The 21,490-nt window shown below is 37.4% G+C and overlaps 1 pseudogene; it reads right to left on the bottom strand.

The window, feature by feature from the left end:
- LOC137254162 (tigger transposable element-derived protein 4-like) overlaps window positions 1-15,600 on the bottom strand; it is a 61,051-nt pseudogene extending 45,451 nt beyond the window's left edge.
- Window positions 15,601-21,490: the final 5,890 nt, after the last annotated feature.

Genomic DNA, 21,490 nt, shown 5'->3' with positions numbered 1-21,490 from the left:
GTTAAAGCTTCCTTCAGATGATTCCGCGTTCTTTAGGAGGAAGCTGATGCATAGCCTCAGTTTGTTTATTTCTTAGCTGTCAAAACTGTTATGTAGATATTTTCCGCAACATCGCTTTAGGTTAACCTAACTCGCTTTAAATAAATTATATCCTTTGAGTTTGCTGGTATCCTTTTGGACCACCACCAATGATGTGCTTGTTGACAACCTCAATTGCCGCCTAAAAATCATCATAGCTGTCTCTATACTAAACTGTTGCTGGAATTCCATACGGTGCTGACAGATCTAATATTGGCCAGTATGAGTAACCATGTGATGATGGTGTTGCAAATATTGTGATTTTTGTTTTTGGTGCCTGCCATCTTGCTACCACCTCTGTGCCCGTAATTATAAGAACACATCGCTGACGGACACAACTAAGCATGGGCGTAAAAAATATTCGTGCTGTTGGGGTGTCAGAAAGAGAAGTGTTAGAAATGGGCGTTTGGCTACATAAATCATAACCATTTTTTTGTTGTTGTATTGCAAAGCAACGGTGCAATTGAATCTAGTGTTAGTGCGATGGATCAACTAAGACAGTATAGCTTGTTAATGCTGTTATTCTTTTTGGACGCGTTAGTCATATAATGAAAATATTTTTCAATTTACCCGGTGTCAGCGCGTGTATTTTAAGCTTGGGAGAATTTGATGTGGTATGCTGCTAGCAAATGAACAATGAGTTACAAAAAAACGGAAAAATATTATTAGCACTCAGCAATAGGAAAACTTGAAAGCAACTTATGCACCACTGTAAACAGGTCAATGGCATTGTTAGAAACTTGACCTAAAGACATTATTTATGGCAGAAGATTATTGGCAGGATTAGATAAGCCCAAGAAATAAAATAGTATGAAAAAGCAAAATTGTTTACTTGAGCAAAGCACAATATAGGAAGAAAGCAAAAGTTAAAAATTACCCCCTCCCCTAGCGGTGAGTACTTACCTTGAAAAGTTACCAAAAGAGACAAAAATGGTAGAGTTTTCAGTCAAAACTGTGATATTATATTCTAGAAAAACTTGGATTACTTCACAAGCTGACCGTAAAAATTTATTATTTAGACATACGAAATGTGATTTGGAAGAATACTTTTTGTAATAATTTCAATATCAAATATACTTATTAGTTACAAAAGTAAAATTAAGCTTTTATTTTTGGTTAATAAAATTAACTAAAAAGAAAAAAATTTATTGACTGTAAAGAAATATAACACTTTATAAGTTCATTGTAACCTTTAACGATAATTAAGGTTCTTCGTCTGCTACAAAAAAATTCCATATTGTACATTATTATATATTTTTAACATTAAAAATTTACATCTAAATTATTAAATCTTACAGTTTATAGCACAGTCCTAATTTTTCTCACGTTTCGATAATTAATCGATGACTTTTCTATAAAAAAATCGAAAACTCGTCGATAAAAAATCAAATACTCATTGATAGCCTTAGGCATTGGTAAGTATTTATAAAACTTTGATTACAACTCAATAACTCGTCTATACTTCTTCGATAACATACCTAAAACAAACCGATAACTCATCCGTAACAAACCGGTAAGAGTTCAATATCAAATCGATAAGACGCCATCCGGTTTCGGTACCGGCTTCAGTTTACGCTTAGGCTTTGGCTTCTAAGCTATCCTTTCTTCAATATTCCTTATAATTTTTCCTTTCCTTTACTTCCCTTTCGTTTTCTCGTTTTTCCTTTATTTTTCTTATCTTCCTGTTCATTGGCTTTGTCAACGTGTTGATATCCATAGGAAGCATCATTATCATTCACATCATTATCGACATTATTATTATTCTGTTCTTTTTCTTCCACTTCTTCTTTACATTTATGCCTACAGTACACACTACGCTTACATGTTGTATTCCCCTTTACGCTAACACTATGCTTACGCTTATCGTCTGGATTCTCCAATTTCGTGAGCAAAGATGTTTGCGCATCAATAGGAAATTAAGTTGTTTTAGAGTTTGTATATTTGTTCCTAATTTTTCCAAAATACTAGTTTCTCCAGTGACTTATGCCAACTCCGAACGCATCTGCTTGAAAGGTTTTTACGGAGGAGTGCTACTTAAGAACTTGCGTAACCACTACAGAGGAGTGAGCACGTTGAAAACAAAAAAATTCTGAAATATGTTGATGTCGGTTTTCCCTTTACTTGAATTTAGTTAGTTACGACACCATGTTATCTATATACCACGGTGGATATAAAATATACATCCCTCATAACCTTCTACCATCCAAGCGATGCATCCCCTTTTTCAGCCTTTTTAGATGTATCCTCTTTTCGCATCCGCAAATTAGTAATACATGAGGTCGTAAAAAGTGCGCAGTACTGTTTGTTTTGTAACAACGGATTTTCTTTTTTATTATTTACTATAATACTAAAAGTAATGATGGTAGCACAAGTCTGCTATTTTTATATTATTTACAAGCGTATAAGTTTTTTGCACACCTGACTACACCACGAACTGTACTTCGCCTTTGAACGTGTGATCAACTTAATCATGGCCGTTATTTAAAAGCAACAATACATATATATATATATATATACAAATACTTTTAATGGCTTTCAGTGCAACAGGTGTTTTGCCGGTTCTCAGAAATACCTCAACTGTCATATTTATAATAAAATGTAATAAAATTTTGTTGTCTATATGAGTAATCATTATTAGCCAAAGTTGAAAATAATAATAAATAAATACGTAAGCATAACCATGCGCCTTATGAAATTGCAAAAATGTGGAATTGAAGATCATTTACTTATAAAATTATTAACTTGGATAATATTATATTAATTCTTTTTTTTTAATGAAAAAAGTAGAAAGTGATACAAAATCGTGATGATGCAACTATAATTGCATTTGCATAGAGAACATACAATCTTATAGTTATAACTATACTTACCCAGCGAAAATCTTAAAATCAATTTTAACAAATAAGGAAGTCTAAGCTCGGGTAATTTGGCATTATTGTTATTATTATTTTTATTATTATACTCAGCTGAGCAGAGCTCACAGAGTATACTAATTTTGTTCGCAAAACGGTACCCTATAACGGCATAAACTAATCGATATAGATATAGACGCCTATATATCAAAACGATCTGGGCGAAAAAAGAAATTCATTTAGCCATGTCCTTCCGTCCGTCCGTAAACACGATAACTTGAGTAAATTTTGAGGTATATTGATGAGGTTTTGTATGTAAGTTCCTGGGAACTTATCACAGATCGCTATATAAAATGAACGAAATCGGACTATAACCACGCCCAATTTTTCGATATCGAAAATTTCGAAAAACTGAAAAAGTGCGATAATTCATTACCAAAGATGGATAAAGCGATGAAACTTGGTAGATGGCTTGACCTTATGACGCAGAATAGAAAATTAGCAAAATTTTTGACAATGGGCGTGGCAAGGCCCACTTTTAAAAGAAGGCAATTTAAAATTTTTACAAGCTGTAATTTGGCAGTCGTTGAAGATATCGTGATGAAATTTGGCAGGAACGTTACTCCTATTACTATATGTGTTCTAAACAAGAATCAGCAAAATCGAACATACCCACTCTTTAAAAAAAATTTTTTTAAGTCAAATTTTAACATAAATTTAATATCTTTACAGTATATAAGTAAATTATGTCAACATTCAAGTCCAATAATGATATGGTGCAACAAAATACAAAAATAAAAGAAAATTGCAAAATGGGCGTGGCTCCGCCCTTTTTATTTTAATTTGTCTAGAATACCTTTAATGCCATAAGTCGAACAAAAATTTACCATTCCATGTGAAATTTGGTAAAGGCATAGATTCTTTGGCGATAACTGCTTTCTGTAAAAATGGTCGAAACCGGTTGAAGCCACGGCCAGTTTTTATACACAGTCGACCGTCTGTCCTTCCGTTCGGCCGTTAACACGATAAGTTGAGCAAAAATCGATATATCTTTACAAAACTTAGTTCACGTACTTATCTGAGCTCACTTTATCTTGGATGGATGGACGTGGCTTAATGAAAATCTTTTTCGATATTGAAAACTTTGACATAAAGATGTCTATAGCTATATCGGCTTCTTTAAAGTAGTACGTTCTAACCTTATCCAACCAAAGATAGAATACCGTTGTGTACAACTACCCGTTGGGTATCAAAATATTTGACTAAAATAAGCCGATAGATGCTTATAGTGCGGTTCAAACTGATCTAACTAATGTCATCTGAAAACGACTTATTCGGTTTTTTTAATTATCTGCTATTGAATATTTTTTATAGCAATTAAAATTTTCGTACTAATAGCGAATTTACGTAAGGAAGGTTAAGTTCGGGTGTAACCGAACAATTCATACTCAGTTGTCAAATTACAGCTTGTAAAACTTTTAAATTACCTCTTTTAAAAGTGGGCGGTGCCACGCCCATTGTTCAAGATTTTACTAATTTTCTATTCTGCGTCATAAGGTCAACCAACCTACCAAGTTTCATCGCTTTATCCGTCTTTGGTAATGAATTAGCGCACTTTTCCGGTTTTCCGAAATTTTAGATATCGAAAAAGTGGCCAGGTTATAGTCCGATTTGGTTCATTTTAAATAGCGATCTGAGATGAGTACCCAGGAACTTACACACTAAATTTCATTAAGATACTTAAAAATTTACTCAAGTTATCGAGTTTACGGGCAGACGGACGGACGGACGGACCTGGGTAAATGAGTTTCTTTTTTCGCCCAAATCATTTTGATATATAGAAGTCTATAACTATCTCTATTAGTATATGCCGTTACGGGGTACCGTTATTCGAACAAAATTAGTATACTCTGAGAGCTCTGCTCAGCTGAGTATAAAAAAAGTTATTTGAATAAAATTATAAAATACCTTTGAGACATACATACATACCGTCGGCTGGGTGAAGAATAAGCTTAACATATCTTCTAGGCCATCCCGCCACGCTATCTAGTTTCATGAGGAACTGAGGTAGCCAGAGGTTGACAATTGGGTTGAAGAGCTATAAATTGTGCTGACATCCCTTTGAAAGTTGTGCTATGCCTACCCTTTAATTATTTGTGTATTATAGTCGCCTCTTACGACAGTCACAAATGCCGCGGGTATATTCTAAGGCTCCTAGCCCGTACGTACGTTCTACGTACTTATTAGTTCATACATATCTAGTTAATCGCATAGAAATTTTTTTGCTTAAAATTTAATTTCCATTAATGCATGAAGAGAGCAGCCATTTTTTTCTGAGCATTGCAGTATATCTGCTTCACAGTCAAAAATCGAACTTCTTGGTTAAAATAATTATTTATAAGGCCTTTGAACTGACATTATTTATATGATCCAAAATAAAGCTCAAACTGTTTTATATAGCCTAGTTTCTTAAAGTTTGGATATTCTTTTACACTTTTTAAAGTTTAGTTGTCTGGTTTGCTGGAATTGTTCGAGGTGATATTATTCGAGGTCGTTTTAGTCAATCAAATGAAAGCACATGGGAATATGGGAAACTATTGAAATATGGAGCTTGCTTCAGTTAAAAATCTAGATTAATCTAAAACGCTACTTCCATGTCGTGACGAGCACGTAAAATATGTAGATCTATTTAAGCAACACATATTTTTATATTATGAATAAATTGACAAAGGCGTGTGAAAAGCTTAATTTATAAAGGTAAAGTAAATAAAACAAAATATCTTAAGAAAGCATATATTATTGATTTTTGGTTGAATAATACGTTGTCCGCCAGATTTTGTAAGCCAGATTACAAGTTGAAGAGCAAGCAGCAATTTTAAAATCTTCAAAAATAGTTTTTTATTTTTACTTAGGATTATTCTCAGAAGCTATAATACAAGAAATCCATTACATTTTCTATGCATTGAACTTTCGTAGTTTCGCGGTAAGGATTTCCAAACAAAAATTTATATTTTAAAATGTGCGTGCTTTTATGTGATGGTTATGTTATTTTTCATATACAGAAGCAAACAATTCAACCCAATTTCTTATAGATCTTGTTTGATAGGAATCATGCCCTGTAAGAATGATAATGGCTTATCTTGTGGATGCAACATTTATCCTCATTGTTAGGAAAAGATGATACCCTAATCGCCATGATAATGGAACCCACATTCCGACACACGGCTATGATGGAGTGAGAACAACAATATCGCGGCTTGAAACTCACAAAGCGCCAGGTAATGAAGAACCACTCGCGGAGCTGTTCAAACATGGAGGCGAAGAGTTGAAATATTTCAATACCAATATTACCCTTCAGAAAAAAATTATCAATTGCTAAAATTGTAAAATGCACTCTTAACAGAAGTTTGCTGAGCGACCACACTGAAAACCCCTATCTTAGCAAATACAACAAGTAAGGAAGGCTAAGTTCGGGTATAACCGAACATTAAATACTCAGTTAAGAGCTATGGAGACAAAATAAGGAAAATCACCATGTAGGAAAATGAACCTAGGGTAACCCTGGAATGTGGTTGTATGACTTGTGTATCAAATGGAAAGTATTAAAGAGTATTTTAAGAGAGAGTAGGTCATAGTTCTATGGATGGACGCCATTTAGGGATATCGTCATAAAGGTGGACCAGGGCTGACTCTAGAATTTGTACGATATGTTTATCAAATGAAAGGTGTTACTGAGCATTTTAAGAGGGAGTGGGCCTTAGGTCTATTGGTGGACGCCTTTTGGAGATATCGCCATTAAGGTGGGCCAGGGGTGACTCTAGAATGTGTTTGTACGATATGGGTATCAAATGAAAGGTTGTAATGAGTATTTTAAAAGGGAATGGGCTTTAGTTCTATAGGTGAACGCCTTTTCGAGATATCGCCATTAGGGTGGGCCAGGGGTGACTCTAGAATGTTTGTACGATATGGGTATCAAACGAAAGGTGTTACTGAGCATTTTAAGAGGGAGTGGGCATTAGGTCTATACACTCAGAGAAAAAATCGTTCTAAAAAGAACGAAACACGTTCAAAATTAAGAAAATTCGTTGACAAAAGTCTGTTAAGTACGTTTTTTCTTAACTCGTGACCGATGGGCTTGTTTTAAGAACAGTGTTTCCAAGCACACCGTTCGTATTTTGTGACCACTTTGGTATTGATGTGTGAACCTTCTGTGCTCATTTCAAGCACTACTTGGGCTTGATTTAAGATTTTGCGTTCTCACGCTTCGAGAACAATTTGTGGTCGATTTAACTTTTTTCGGTGTCAGTTCATGAACGTTTTGTGCTTGATCTTTGCAGGGAGTGGGGAAGGTAATTTTTTCAAGTAGGCACCCATTCATTTATTTTCTTTATTAATAAATAATTTTTTCGTCATTAATAAAAAATATTAATATCAAAACAAATTATTATTAAAGTTCCAAAAAGTTCTGAAAAAACGCATAATACGCATTTTTTCATATATTTCTCCTATCGAGAAATTCTTATTTGATAATGCAATCTGAATATATATTTAAAACATTTCATAACAAGTTTGAGAATTACCTGTGCATATGTGAATGGAGCTGAACGAAAAACAAAAGTTAAAAAAAATAGAATAGAAAAAATGGTTTTAAAAAACTTCAGAGTTTGACGGCTATCGAACTCACGTCACACGATCATAACCGCAACATCATAGCCGCTGGGCCACTATAACTGCTTGGTAGCTTGTGCCAAATGTTGTATTTAACATATTAGTACACACGAATTTTACCGTTTCTTTTTTCTTGTGCTTAATTTAAGAACATTGTTCTTAATTTAAGAACATTGTTCTCATTAATAGAACATTTGTTCACATTTTAAGACAAGCCGTTCTCTTTTCAAGAAAATGGTTATCATTTCAAGAACAAGGTTGTTGTTGTGAGAACAGGTCGTTCGTTTTTCAATAAAAAAAAGTAAGAACATGAAAAGCTTGAATCGAGTTCGGTGGTGCTGGATTTTAGAACGGCATTTTTCTCTGAGTGTAGGTGGACGGTTTTTCGAGATGTCGCCATTAGGGTGGGCCAGGGGTGACTCTAGAATGTGTTTGTACGATATGGGTATCCAATGAAAGGTGGTAATGAGTATTTTAAAAGGGAGTAAGCCTTAGTTCTATAGGTGGACGCCTTTTCTAGATATCGCCATAAAGGTGGACCAAGGGTGACTCTAGAATATTTGTACGATATGGGTATCAAACGAAAGGTGTTACTAAGCACTTTAAGAGGGAGTGGGCATTAGGTATATAGGTGGACGGTTTTTCGAGATGTCGCCATTAGGGTGGGCCAGGGGTGACTCTAGAATGGGTTTGTAGGATATGGATATGAAAATAAAGGTATTAATGAGGGTTTTAAAAGCGAGTGGCCCTTAGATGTATACGTGAAGGCGTTTTCGCGATATCGACCAAAATGTGGGTGATCCAGAAAATCATCTGTCGGGTACTGCTAATTTATTTATATATGAAATACCACGAATAGTATTCCTGCCAAGATTCCAAGGGCTGTTGATTTCGCCTTGTAGAACTTTTTCATTTTCTTCTACTTAATATGGTAGGTGTCACACCCATTTTACAAAGTTTTTTCCAAAGTTATATTTTGCGTCAATAAACCAATCCAATTATCATGTTTCATCCCTTTTTTCGTATTTGGTATAGAATTATTGCATTTTTTTCATTTTTCGTAATTTTCGATATCGATAAAGTGGGCGTGGTTATAGTCGGATTTCGGCCACTTTTTTACCAAGATAAAGTGAGTTTAGTTAAGTACGTGGACTAAGTTTAGTAAAGATATATCGGTTTTTGCTCAAGTTATCGTATTAACGGCCGAGCGGAAGGACAGACGGTGGACTGTGTATAAAAACTGGGCGTGGCTTCCAGCGATTTCGCCCATTTGCACAGAAAACAGTTACCGTCATAGAATCTATGCTCCTACCAAATTTAAGAAGGATTGTTTAATTTTTGTTCGACTTATGGCATTAAAAGTATTCTAGACAAACTAAATGAAAATGGGCGGAGCCACGCCCATTTTGAAATTTTCTTTTATTTTTGTATTTTGTTGCATCATATCAATACTCGAGTTGAATTTTGACTTAATTTACTTATAAACAGTAAAGATATTAAATTTTTTGTTAAAATTTGACTTTTAAAAAAATTTTTTTTAAAAAGTGGGCGTGTTCTTCATCCGATTTTGCTAATTTTTTTTAGCACATATATAGTAATATAGTAACGTTCCTGCCAAAGTTCATCATGATATCTTCAACAACTGCCAAATTACAGCTTGCAAAACTTTAAATTACCTTCTTGTAAAAGTGGGCGGTGCCACGCACATTGTCCAAAATCTTACTAATTTTCTATTCTGCGTCATAACGTCAACCCACCTACCAATTTTCATATCTTTATCCGCCTTTGGCAATGAATTATCGCATTTTTTCGGTTTTTCGAAATTTTCGATATCGAAAAAGTGGGCGTGGTTATAGTCCGATATCGTGCTCAGGAACCTACATACCAAATTTCATCAAGATACCTCAAAAGTTACTCAAGTTATCGTGTTAACGGACAGACGGGCGGACGAACGGACGTACGGAAATGGCTCAATCAAATTTTTTTTCGATACTGATGATTTTGATATATGGAAGTCTATATCTATCTCGATTCCTTTATACCTGTACAACCTACCGTTATCCAATCAAAGTTAATATACTCTGTGAGCTCTGCTCAACTGAGTATAAAAAGCTTTCTACCGATCGTTTCCTCCTCCAACCCGCACTTCCTGCATATGCTGTTACTGACAAGGTCTTATGAAAGAGCATGTGACGCTGGAAGTCAGTGCCCAGTCAGAAAACCCTTAATTTGCTTATCTAAGGTTGTAAGACCTGTAAATGATCTTCGACACTTTGTAGCCAGGTGCTTGGTTCCAGGCTTTTCCTGCTTGGTAGATAATGTGCAGCACCCGTCTTCTTTTAATCTCCACCGATCTTATTGTAACGTCCAGCGTACAAGCTTGAGCAATGCGTCCTCTTTAACTAGCTCATGCGATTTTTCTTTTGTATCTATTCCCATATGACCAGGAACCCAATATAAATGAATATTTCTTGATAATTAGTTCATAATAACTCCGACTGACTTTTTTTCAGACATTGCCATACAATAGTAGTGAAGTAGTAAAAAAAGTTAACAGATAATGGTACATCTTTGTTTATTCGTAACCAACTTAAAGTAAGCTTGTCGTTAGCTCTTTTTCCTGCTGGGTAATTTCGAGTAATCATAAATACATTTGTAAAAAATTGTGCTAACCCTGTAGGGAAGTCAGTAGCTAGTAATACGAATTTCTGGTTAAGAACTAGACTTAGTGTGAGTACTATTTCGTTAGTTTCTAGAAATTATTTAGTTCCAATACGACAGTGTGGGTTTTTTAATCCATTTTCTACACATACAGCATACAGTGGCGGATCGTGAGCTTGGTTGTGGGGGAAATGGTATCAAAGAGCTGCATAAATTTTGTTTTATTTTTATAATGTAATTCATGATAAGGAAAGCTCAATTGGACAACACGAAAGTCCGTTGTGATACCACATACACCAAAAATAACGGTGACTTAGATCTAGCTACTTAGAGAATCGTTGGGTAGAAACGATAAAGCTCCGAATGATACCGATCTCAAAACACTTTCGCCTAGTTCTGCAAAATCTGGATAATCAAGTATAAAGTTATTTGATGATTCCACCTCATCATCCTCCATACAGCTCCAGCAGGATGGAGTTTCCATTATATTGAAACGAACCGTATGGATACCCATGGGACAGTGCCCTGTCAAAACCCCAATGACCATTTATAGGTGAGCCTTAGGGAACCCAATTATTTCAGCAGACCTCCTGCCATCCACTTTCGGCCAGAAAGATCTTGCTACCCTGCAGGACGTGGTGTCCGCCCAATGTTTTCTGAGCTGACTCGAGGCCCAGCTATGGAGGAGCAATCCACAGGTGGCTAGCGGAATCCCGAAATCCGTACAGCCGTCTTCATCCGGTTCAGTTGTACTGATGCGGGCTAAGATATCCGCTTGGCAGTTACCCGGGATATCACTATGGCCCGGGACCCAGATAATCATAATTGTGAAATAATTCGATGCAATCGCAAGCGAGGTCAGGCACTCCCAGACCACCCTCGATCGCACTGTAGTTGAGCTCAAGGCTCTGATAGCCGCTTGGCTATCAGAGTATATGTTAAATTCCCTAACCGTAGTAGCACTGGATAGCATTTTATCCACCGCATCCTTAATCGCAGCAACTTCCACTTGGAATGAACTTTAGTAATCAGCTAACTTAAACTTGCAGCTTAAAATTAGGTCTTGACAAAGACCCCCCACCAAACTTTCCGTCCAACTTCGACCCATTCGTGAACAAGTTAACCGGTCCCATGCCCCAGATGATTCCTCTTCTCCACTCCTCTCTCAGCGGAATGACTGGGGTGAAGGTTGTATAGGGAGCAGTTATCGGCACACAATAGTCCGTTCTGTCCAGGATAAAGTCGAAACTGGTAAGAAGGCTAGAGTGTCCGAAGTCAGAAAGCCTATAGCCTATATCACTAAGCCTGACCTTGTAAAAAGAACAAATTCCGCTTTTCCCGGGTTGACTGCCAATCCACATGATTAAGCCCACCTAGCCACAGTAGCTAGGTAGCCCTGCAGAACATCGCGCAGGGTGCCCAGAAATTTTCCCTCTGACTAAGATAGCGAGGTAATCTGCATAGGCAACCACTCGACAACCATTGGCTTCCAGCCCCACAAGAATCACGTTGACTACCACAACCCAGAGCAGAGGAGATAGGATACCCCCTGTGGCATGCCCCTGCACACTTTCCTCGCAATTATGGACACTCCCCACTCCGCTTCGACAATTCTACCACATAGAAGTTTGCTAATAAATTCAACCAGACCAGCCTCGACTCCTAAACCCACCAGAGCTCTTTCGTTTGCCCCCGGTAAGACATTGTTAAACGCCCCCTCGATGTCTAGAAAGGCAGCCAGAGCAAACTTTTTGTGTTCTAGGGACCTTTCTATTTGCTTTTCAATCGAATGGAGAGCCGTTTTCGTCGATCTGCCCTTGCAGTACACATGCTGTGAAGCCGCCAGTAACCCTCGAGGTATCCTTACCCGTAGATATAGGTCAGTCAACCGCTCAGACGTCTTAAGAAGAACCGACGAGAAACTGATTGGCCTGAAATCCTTAGTTGATACATGAGAGCTTCTGCCGGTCTTCGGAATGAAGATAACCCTAACCGTGTACCAAGATTTCGGGATATAATTAACCTGAGGCAGTTAGTGTAGATGATGGCCAATGAGCAGCAGGAAATCCCTAAAGACTTTTGAAGTTGCGCTAGAATGATTCCATCTGATCCCGGAGACTTTTAGGACTTGAACGACCCTATAACCCAGGTTATTTGATTTTCCCGTAGTGGAATGGCAGGCACTTCTTCATATCCAACGATCGCCGACCATGCAGGCGAAGATCCCTGCGCAATTGGGACATCGGGAAAATGTTTGTTCAGTAAAGCTTTAGGGACTCCTCGCTACTCATCGACCAGTCCCCACCATCATCTCTCAGATACCCCAGAGGAGCAGGATTCCTAGAGAGTACTTTTCTAAACCTCGCGTATTCATTGCAGCCTTCTACGTTTTCGCAGAAGCTTCGCCATGCATCTCGCTTGGCTATCCTTATTTCATATTGTAACGATTTTACTGAAATTCCTCTTATTTGCCTTTCTGCTAAGTTCGTATCGCTAAACTGTTGAATAAATAACTCCAATTTGTAATAATGCAAAATGGCCTTTATTAAAGTATTTCACAATAACACTCAAACTGTGCAACGAATAGCTTGCTTAATAACCACACTGATTGCTAGCTCAATGACACTCTGCTATTCAAAATAATACTGCTATTGCTCGCTAGATATCGTCTTAATCGAAACTGCTTGACAACTCAAATCAAACTGAATTACTTCTTACTCGCTTGCGCCGATTTTATAGTTTACGCTGCATACATCTGGGCTCTTCTATTTCCAGAACTTACCAACTATTTCGTGTGTTTATAGTTCTCATATAGTTTCTACTTGTTTACAATTGTCTACTTTTCAGCGTCTCTCAGATGTATGTGAGTTTGTAGTTTACAGTCTCTCGCACACACATAGGCGTATAAGTAAATGCATCTGTGTGTGACATCTCTCGGCTGCCTTATATATGTGTATACAAGATTTGATTATTTACGTAAATACCGCTTAGCATGGCCTTAGAATCGCCTTAGTGATGGTATAGCTTAGCGATGCTAATATCCGTGACATTGCCCTCCACCTAAGTCTGATCGTCCCGATCAGACGAATCTCTGGATCTAACCGCTACTAGCCTCTCCAAATGAACCACCCTTCTATTTCGTGGTTTTCCAATTGTTTGTATGCGGTAGATGGCTTCAATGTTCCTTTTTGCAACTTTGTACGGGCCTTCCCAACTGCAGCAAAATTTGGAAGGAACACCTTTCCGCCGGCGAGGGTTGTACAACAGTACCAAATCTCCCTCCAAGAAACCCTCCGAATTATTCTTGTTGTCGTACCTGTATTTCATCTTACTACTCATTATCCTGGATCGTTCCCTCGCACTCTGTTTCTTGGCCAATGAAGAACTACTTCGCAGAGCTTGATCTTGACGGATTGACTTTGCATCATCAGTATCGTCTTGACGTTTCACAACAGTAGTAAGCGCTGGCTTGAAACCACCCTTGAATTCTTTCTGCAAAATTCTTTCAGTCGTTTTAGTGCGTCCATTAGGGTTTGCCAATGCCAGTGTTTTTCTCGCAGGTACTTTTGATTTCGCTTTATTTGGCCCATACGATCCATCAACCTTTGCTCGATCTATTTTCCTTGCGTGGTCTCTGTCAAATCTCCTCCACAAGCACTCGTTTACTGCTGAACCCTTTTTCCAAACTGAAGTTAAGCGGCACATCTTGGTTCTCATAATGCATCACCCTTCTCTGCATATCGATCTTGATGTCATGGTCAACCAAGGAATCCACTCCCAATATGATTTCATCAACGATCTCCGCCACAACGAATTTGTATAAAACCATGACCTTCCCAATTAAGACTTCACAGATCACTTCTCCCCGGACTTGGTTATACTCGCCAGTGACCGTACGCCACCTCGCTCCAGGTAACGGTTTTACTCTCCTGTTGACCAAGTAAGATCGTATCAAGGAATGAGATGCGCCCGTATCTACAGTCAGTACACGCTCCTTGCCATCCAAAATCACTCTGACGGTAAGACTGCTTGATTTCCTTCCAATTTGCGACACAGATATCACAGGACATTCAATAACCGGGGCAAGGTTTTGTTCTTTACATCCGACACGGTCTTGCTCATTTCCTCCAGCTTTGCGTTTACGGCCACCCCTATTGTTGGAAATATTAGGACCAAGATCGCAATGGCGTGCAATGTAACCGGACTTCCCGCATTTGAAGCATTTGGAAACTTTTTCACTCCGCTTTTGCGATCCTTTCAGCGCCTCCAATATTGCGTCTACCCACTCTGGCCTTTCTACTTCCACACGGCGTGCTTTGAAAACTGGCTTACACAGAAGCGACGCCGTTTCCTGAATCAGAGCTTGTGACACCGTTTCTGCGAATGTTGGCTTTGGGTTTGCGTATGTAGCTCGCTTTGTTTCGACGTCCCGTATGCCATTTATAAAACTCTGGATTTTTACCCTCTCGGTGTATTCCACGGGTGCGTCCGCAATTGCGAGATGGGCCAACCTTTCAACATCCGAGGAAAACTCCTGCAAAGTCACATTCGCTCTTTGGTGGCGGTTTTGCAACTCAATTTGGAATATCTGTTTCCTATGGTCGCTTCCATAACGTCTTTCGACAGCGGCCATCAATGCTTCATAGTTGTTCCGCTCTCCTTCGGGAGTCGTCTGTAGGATTTCGGCTGCTGGCCATTTCAACAGAGCTGCAACTTTATCTTCAGCATTCCAGTTGTTCGCTGCCGACGTCTTCTCAAATTGGAGCTTAAATACCTGGAATGGAACAGAACCATCAAATGTTGGGGATTTTACCTTCAGAGTAGACGTTGAAGTGATTGGGCGGTTCAATTGTAACTCCTGAATCCGATTTTTCAAAGCATCTATCTCGGCCTCCATTTTATCTTGTCGACCACTGAACCCTTCCTGAAATTGCGTTAGTTTCTCTTCCATACGCGATTCTAGTTGTGCCGAGATCTGCGATGATACCTGTGCTGAAATTTGTGTCGAAATTTCTGATATACATGCCTCTTGTGCTTCAATTTTAGATGTTATTTCTGACGACAATTCTGAGATACGTGACTCCTGTGATTCAATCTTCGCTGTTGTACGCTTCTCCTGCGATTCTAGTTGTTCTTCCATCTTGGATGTTATGCGTGTCTCTTGCGAAGCCAGTTGAAATGACATTTGTGATGACATTTCTGAAATGCGTGCCTCCTGTGCCTCCATCTTGGATGTTATACGTGGCTCCTGTGATTCCAGTTGCGATGCCATATATGTCTTCTGTTCTGCCAGTTGAGGTGACACTATCGATGTTTGAGCAGTTATTGCAGCCAATATCATGTTCAAGTCTGTGCTGGTAATCGTCTGCGATGTTTCGTTTTTCTCTTCAATTTTTGTTGTCTCCTCGCCCTCAAGATGAAAGACATACTTTTCCACATCAATTCCTTCTAATTCCATTGCCTCTCGTAGTCGCGCCTGAAGTTCGAGTTTAATGCCAGTTGTATTCAATCCACGGTTCTCCAACTCCTTCTTCAGTTGCGGGATCTTCAATTCACTTAACTTTGCCATGTCCTTGTTGTCCTCTGGAATTTATTCAACAATTCCTCTTCTGACACCAATTGTAACGATTTTACTGAATTTTCCTCTTATTTGCCCATCTGCTAAGTTCGTATCGCTAAACTGTTGAATAAATAACTCCAATTTGTAATAACGCAAAATGGCCTTTATTAAAGTACTTCACAATAACACTCAAACTGTGCAACGAATAGCTTGCTTAATAACCACACTGATTGATAGCTCAATAAAACTCTACTATTCAAAAAAATACTGCTATTGCTCGCTAGATATCGTCTTAATCGAAACTGCTTGACAACTCAAATCAAACTGAATTACTTCTTACTCGCTTGCGCCGATTTTATAGTTTACGCTGCATACATCTGGGCTCTTCTATTTCCAGAACTTACCAACTATTTCGTGTGTTTATAGTTCTCATATAGTTTCTACTTGTTTACAATTGTCTACTTTTCAGCGTCTCTCAGATGTATGTGAGTTTGTAGTTTACAGTCTCTCGCACACACATAGGCGTATAAGTAAATGTATCTGTGTGTGACATCTCTCGGCTGCCTTATATATATGTATACATGATTTGATTATTGACGTAAATACCGCTTAGCATGGCCTTAGCATCGCCTTAGTGATGTTATAGCTTAGTGATGCTAATATCCGTGACAATATTTATAGAACCTAGACTCACCTTATAGAGCTCCCAGTCCAAGAGGCTGTTGAAAAACCGCCGACTGGACGCTCTTAGCTCGTCAAAAGAATCCGACCACCAGGGTGGCTTGCCCTTTCCCTGTAAATTTTCAAAGTAGGACAGTTCAAAGGCACTATTGCTTGCCGAGTTGAGGTTTTCCACCAGAACGTCTATCTCAGATTCGGACAGGTCCGAACTAACGGTAGGTGCTGCAGGCAATAGCTCTCCCAGCTTCCTATAATACAAGTCCCACTTTTAGGGTTCCCAAAAGATATGTTACCGGGACGTTCTTCGTTCACCGAGAACTGACTATATCGGTGATCAGAGAAGGAGTGCTCGTTGAGAACCCTCCAGCCAGGTATCCGACCTTCCAGTACTCTACTAACCAGGGTGAGGTCCAGGAACTTCTCCCTTACCGCAGTAATAAAAGTCGGATCATTCCCCATATTACATATACAAAGCCCCTCATCTACAATAAAAGTTAATAAAGACTCACCTGTGGTTTTGGTATCCGAGCTTCCCCAGATGTTATGATGGGCATTAGCATCGGCACCGATGATCACGCCAACAACTCTCCGCCTTGCTCCAGCGGTGATTTCGCCCAGTATCGCAGGTGGTTGTCACGCTACGTCCCCATGGGGCATGTACGATAAGAACACCCACAATTCATTACTGTCTCGCGCGAGGCAGACCGTGGTTACGTCAGCATTACCGAAATTTGAGAGAATAAAAGCTTTAATCTCTTTTTTAACAAGCACACAGGATCTAGGCCTACCTGCCTCCCCATGCACCAAGGTATTGGATTTTCCAGTCCTTAATCCAGAAATCTTACTGCCGTTACTACTCGGCCACGGTACTCCGCTTTTTTCAAGGCAGAGCACCAAATTTGCGGAAGCCGCCTTGGAGTGCTGAAAATTGATTTGACTGATTTTGACTTTGATATATGGAAGTCTATATCTGTCTCGATTCCCTAATACCTGTAAACCAACCGTTATCCAATAAATGTTAATATACTCTGTGTGCAAAGCACGCTGAGTACAAAAATATAGAGTGAGCTGGTAGTGGTTGCGAATGCACTAGAAGCGCACCAGCTTTGAAATTGAAAATTTCCCCACAGGTTAAACATACAACTGAATAACTATTCTAGTTTCAATGTCGTAAGGTGTCATTTCTTTCGTAAAAATTCTTCTCATATGATTTGAGCTAAATTCACAGTCCACTTGAAAGGCTTAAATATAGATGCACTGTATTCAAATAGTATACTTTTTTTAAGACGCATTAGATATATGATAAATGATTTAGTAAATAAAAATAAATAAAGCTATATGGGAAAGGTGTAAAATTAGGACAGTTCAACTTTTGGAGCATCATAAAGATTTATGTAAACACGTAGTTATGTATATGTATGTATGTATGTACTCTGTAATTGAGTTTTCGGGGTTATTTTGGTTCATAAAATAATTTTTCATTATCACTAAGGCCATTTAGTGCGATTAATTCCCTAAGGTTTTTTTAATATGGTTATATTCCGATGGAAACAGGTTTCAGTAAATCTATTTCTTGCCTGAAAATAATGATTATTCTTCCTGCAACTATTCCTAGAAGTGACTTCTTTGTAGAAATGTTGGGATCATTCCGGCACTACTTGTGGATCATTTCGGAATTATTTTGGCCTTTGGAAATATTTCTGGATTTTTTCGAAAATATTTTTGGGATCGTCATGAGATATTAATTTTGGGATTAATGTAGCTACTACTTTTGGATCATTTCGGAACTATTTTGAAATCACTTAGCAGTGTTCGGAAATATTCATATAAATACGAAAAGTTATAGGGCTGCTATTATTATCTTATTGTCGATTTGTTATCTATAACAACTCCTATCTAAGAGTTATCGGTAAGTTTTGGGTGAATTATCGACCAGTTATCAGTTTAATATCGTTATAAATTTGTTATCGAAAAACATAATTTTTTGTCGAAAAAATATCGGTTTATTTATGAGAAAGTATCAATTTGTTATCGGTTAAAAATTTGTTATCGAAAAGCTATTTACTTATTATCAAAAAGTTTCGAACTTATTTTATTATATATTATATATATGTATTATATATTATTTATATATTATTTGTTTTAGGTACCGATACTTTTTGTAATTTCGATTATCATAAGGTTTTTTTTTCAAAATAAGTATATACTTTTTCGATAAAAAATCCATACTTTTTCGATAAAAAATCGATAACTTTTAGGTAAAAGATCGATATTTTTTCGTTTACCACTCGATAACTTTTCCGCAATTTATTTATATATTCTCGATAACAAATCGATATTTTTTCAGTAAAAATCGATGTTTTCTCGATAAATTTTCGATAACAAATCAATATTTTTTCAATAACGAATCGTTATTTTCTTAACATATGTCTACACAGATCGTGATTTATATTTTTCTATAATCGGTCGCCCTCATTCACTAACTATTCCTTTTATTTTGCTGGCAAAATGAACTTTCTCTGCGAGAAACCGAAACCAGCAGTGCCGGCATTCAATAGTTTTTAAAAAATTTTATTCGTTGAATAACTGTCTTAGCTGAAGATAACGGTTTCGGAAACTGTTCTTTGCGATCTCCTCTCTAAAGATAATCTGTTATGAATTTATGCTGGGCAAAACGTCGTCTGATTCCAGATGTCATTCGAAGTCGGTATAAAACATGTGTACCACGCCACAAATTGGAGGACCAGCTTGACTTTAATCTACACGTAGTTAAATCGTTTCAAAATATTTCTTTCTTAAATAAAAACAGTGCTCAACCTATTAGTTTTTTAATCCGTTCACTCTTTGAATCTGAGCTTTTGTTCCACTTCTTAGTCTCACACAAATTTGTTAGCACTCTTCTTTGCAAACAATGGCAAAGCTAAGTACTTACGTACATAGCACTAACAACACTAAAATAAACAAGAAATATATTTAACAACGTAAAGCAGTGAGCAATAGTAAATAAAGCTATACAATAATTCAACTCATTAAATATAGATTAGTGGAGTAGGGTTTGTTGCTTGAGTCTTTTGTTCAAGTGTGGGAAGCATTTGCTATATTTTAACAATCTGAACTATTTGTTTTAATAGATGGCATTCATATTGTATGTTGCTAATAAGATTTTATAACTAAATCAAATATTTATCTTTAAAAAGATATTCGGAAGTTTTTCGTGCTTTATGTGTAGATTCTATTCCATAGTTTGATGATTTTCCCATCGCTTATAGCGTAGCTAATTTTTGAATTTTGCATTACTTCAGATCACATTTTTAGTTTAAAATGTATGAAGCAGATTAAGCACATATAATTTCTTAATTTTAATATAATACTATTTCAATTACCAATTCAAAACGGTAGTATTCGTATTTCTTTTCCAAAACGACCTGTCTCAGAATCGTATTCCAATCCGCCCTTTTAGTGCATTTATGCCAAGAATAATTTAGTTAAGAATTTGGTTGAAAAACTAAATATTTATGAATTCTCTTCAGTTTAAAATATTGAGATATGGAAATTTTGAAAGTAACTCGGAGTCAGCACGTTACTCAACCTTGCTCTGAAACGAGGTGTTATTCAGTTGAGTTAGGTAAGCATTTTTCAAAAAAATTCTAAGATATACGTGCCTCAAACCAGCCTCTAAAAAGGATGTTTTGAAAAGTGTGCTGGGTTTAGACGTTTCCGAACTTTCTAACAGAGGGAAGGTGATATCCCAGACAGCAGAACATATGGACGGCTGATTGGAATACCAACCTGCCTTAGAATATTTTTTAAAAACAATCTATCTCAAAATATGTTTCAATAACGCTCTATTCTAGTACTCGGTTGAAGAACGCTCTATCTCAAAGTTTTTGCAGTACCGCCCTACCTTACTTCAAACCGTATTGAATTAATCCTCAAGTAGGGCTCTCTTCAGATGAATGCTGAGGAAATACCTTCTTGGCACAAATTTTAGAATAACAAAACTTGTTTCTAAAACTTTGATGTTGCTTTGCCCGGGGTGTTAACCCATTATCATCGGTGTGGTAGACAGAGCACGCTACCATCACACCACGGCGGCCGCCACATACCAAATTATTCTATACGGATAAAATAAGCTATTATATAAAATAACATAACAGTTGGCAACGTGCCTGTCCAATGCACTTACGCCCCACGTACATACACTACCTTATGTTATTTTATATAATACCTTATTTTATCCTTATTATATTGAGTAAATGGCAGATGTAAAAAAGACTTCAGACACGAACTTTGTTAGAACAGGACAAACAAATTTTTAATAACTTCACCTTTTGTATAAATGGACGTAAACTTTTATTCAGCACCGAATGGCAACTGAGAGGGCAGATTTAGTTTTGTAAAGAAACTTTAAATGCCAAAAATATACGGAAGGTAACAGACCATTGATGCGAACGATCGCTGCAAAATAAAGTTTCCTTGTAGCTGTTAATGGCTGCAAGTATGTTACAAACACAGACTTACGGATGGTTAGACAAATGAGCCTCTTAAAATACAGCTACTCTTAGCTTGCAAATACAACACATAATAAGATTTATCTGTACGAATTATATAATGAATCTATTGAAAAGGATATAATACCTAAGCCAGATGTTATTTTGAGCAAAAGACCTACATCGAAGTTTGGTTTGATCTGACGGTCAGCAAGCGTGCAACGCCTACACCTAAATAGAAATGCCAAATGACGCTACGCTGGATATAATAAATTTATTTGGCAACTAATTGATGAAAGGTTAATTATAGCCGCTTAATAGCCGAGAGAAAATAAAAACAGGTAGCAGTAAGATACGAGAGGAAAGAAGGATACAAAAAAAAATAATAATAAGGCAACATTGCATATGCTCGTTCATTCGAAGTCTTTTCTAAGTGAGCAAAAAAAAAACATTTAAAGCATAACAGCAGGAGCTTGTGAACAAGTCAATCAACATTGTTT

This window comes from Eurosta solidaginis, chromosome 5 (assembly GCF_040869045.1).
Source record: "Eurosta solidaginis isolate ZX-2024a chromosome 5, ASM4086904v1, whole genome shotgun sequence".
Lineage (NCBI taxonomy): Eukaryota > Metazoa > Arthropoda > Insecta > Diptera > Tephritidae > Eurosta > Eurosta solidaginis.
The sequence above is the reverse complement of the archived record's forward strand: the minus strand, read 5'-3'. Positions and strand labels throughout refer to the sequence as shown.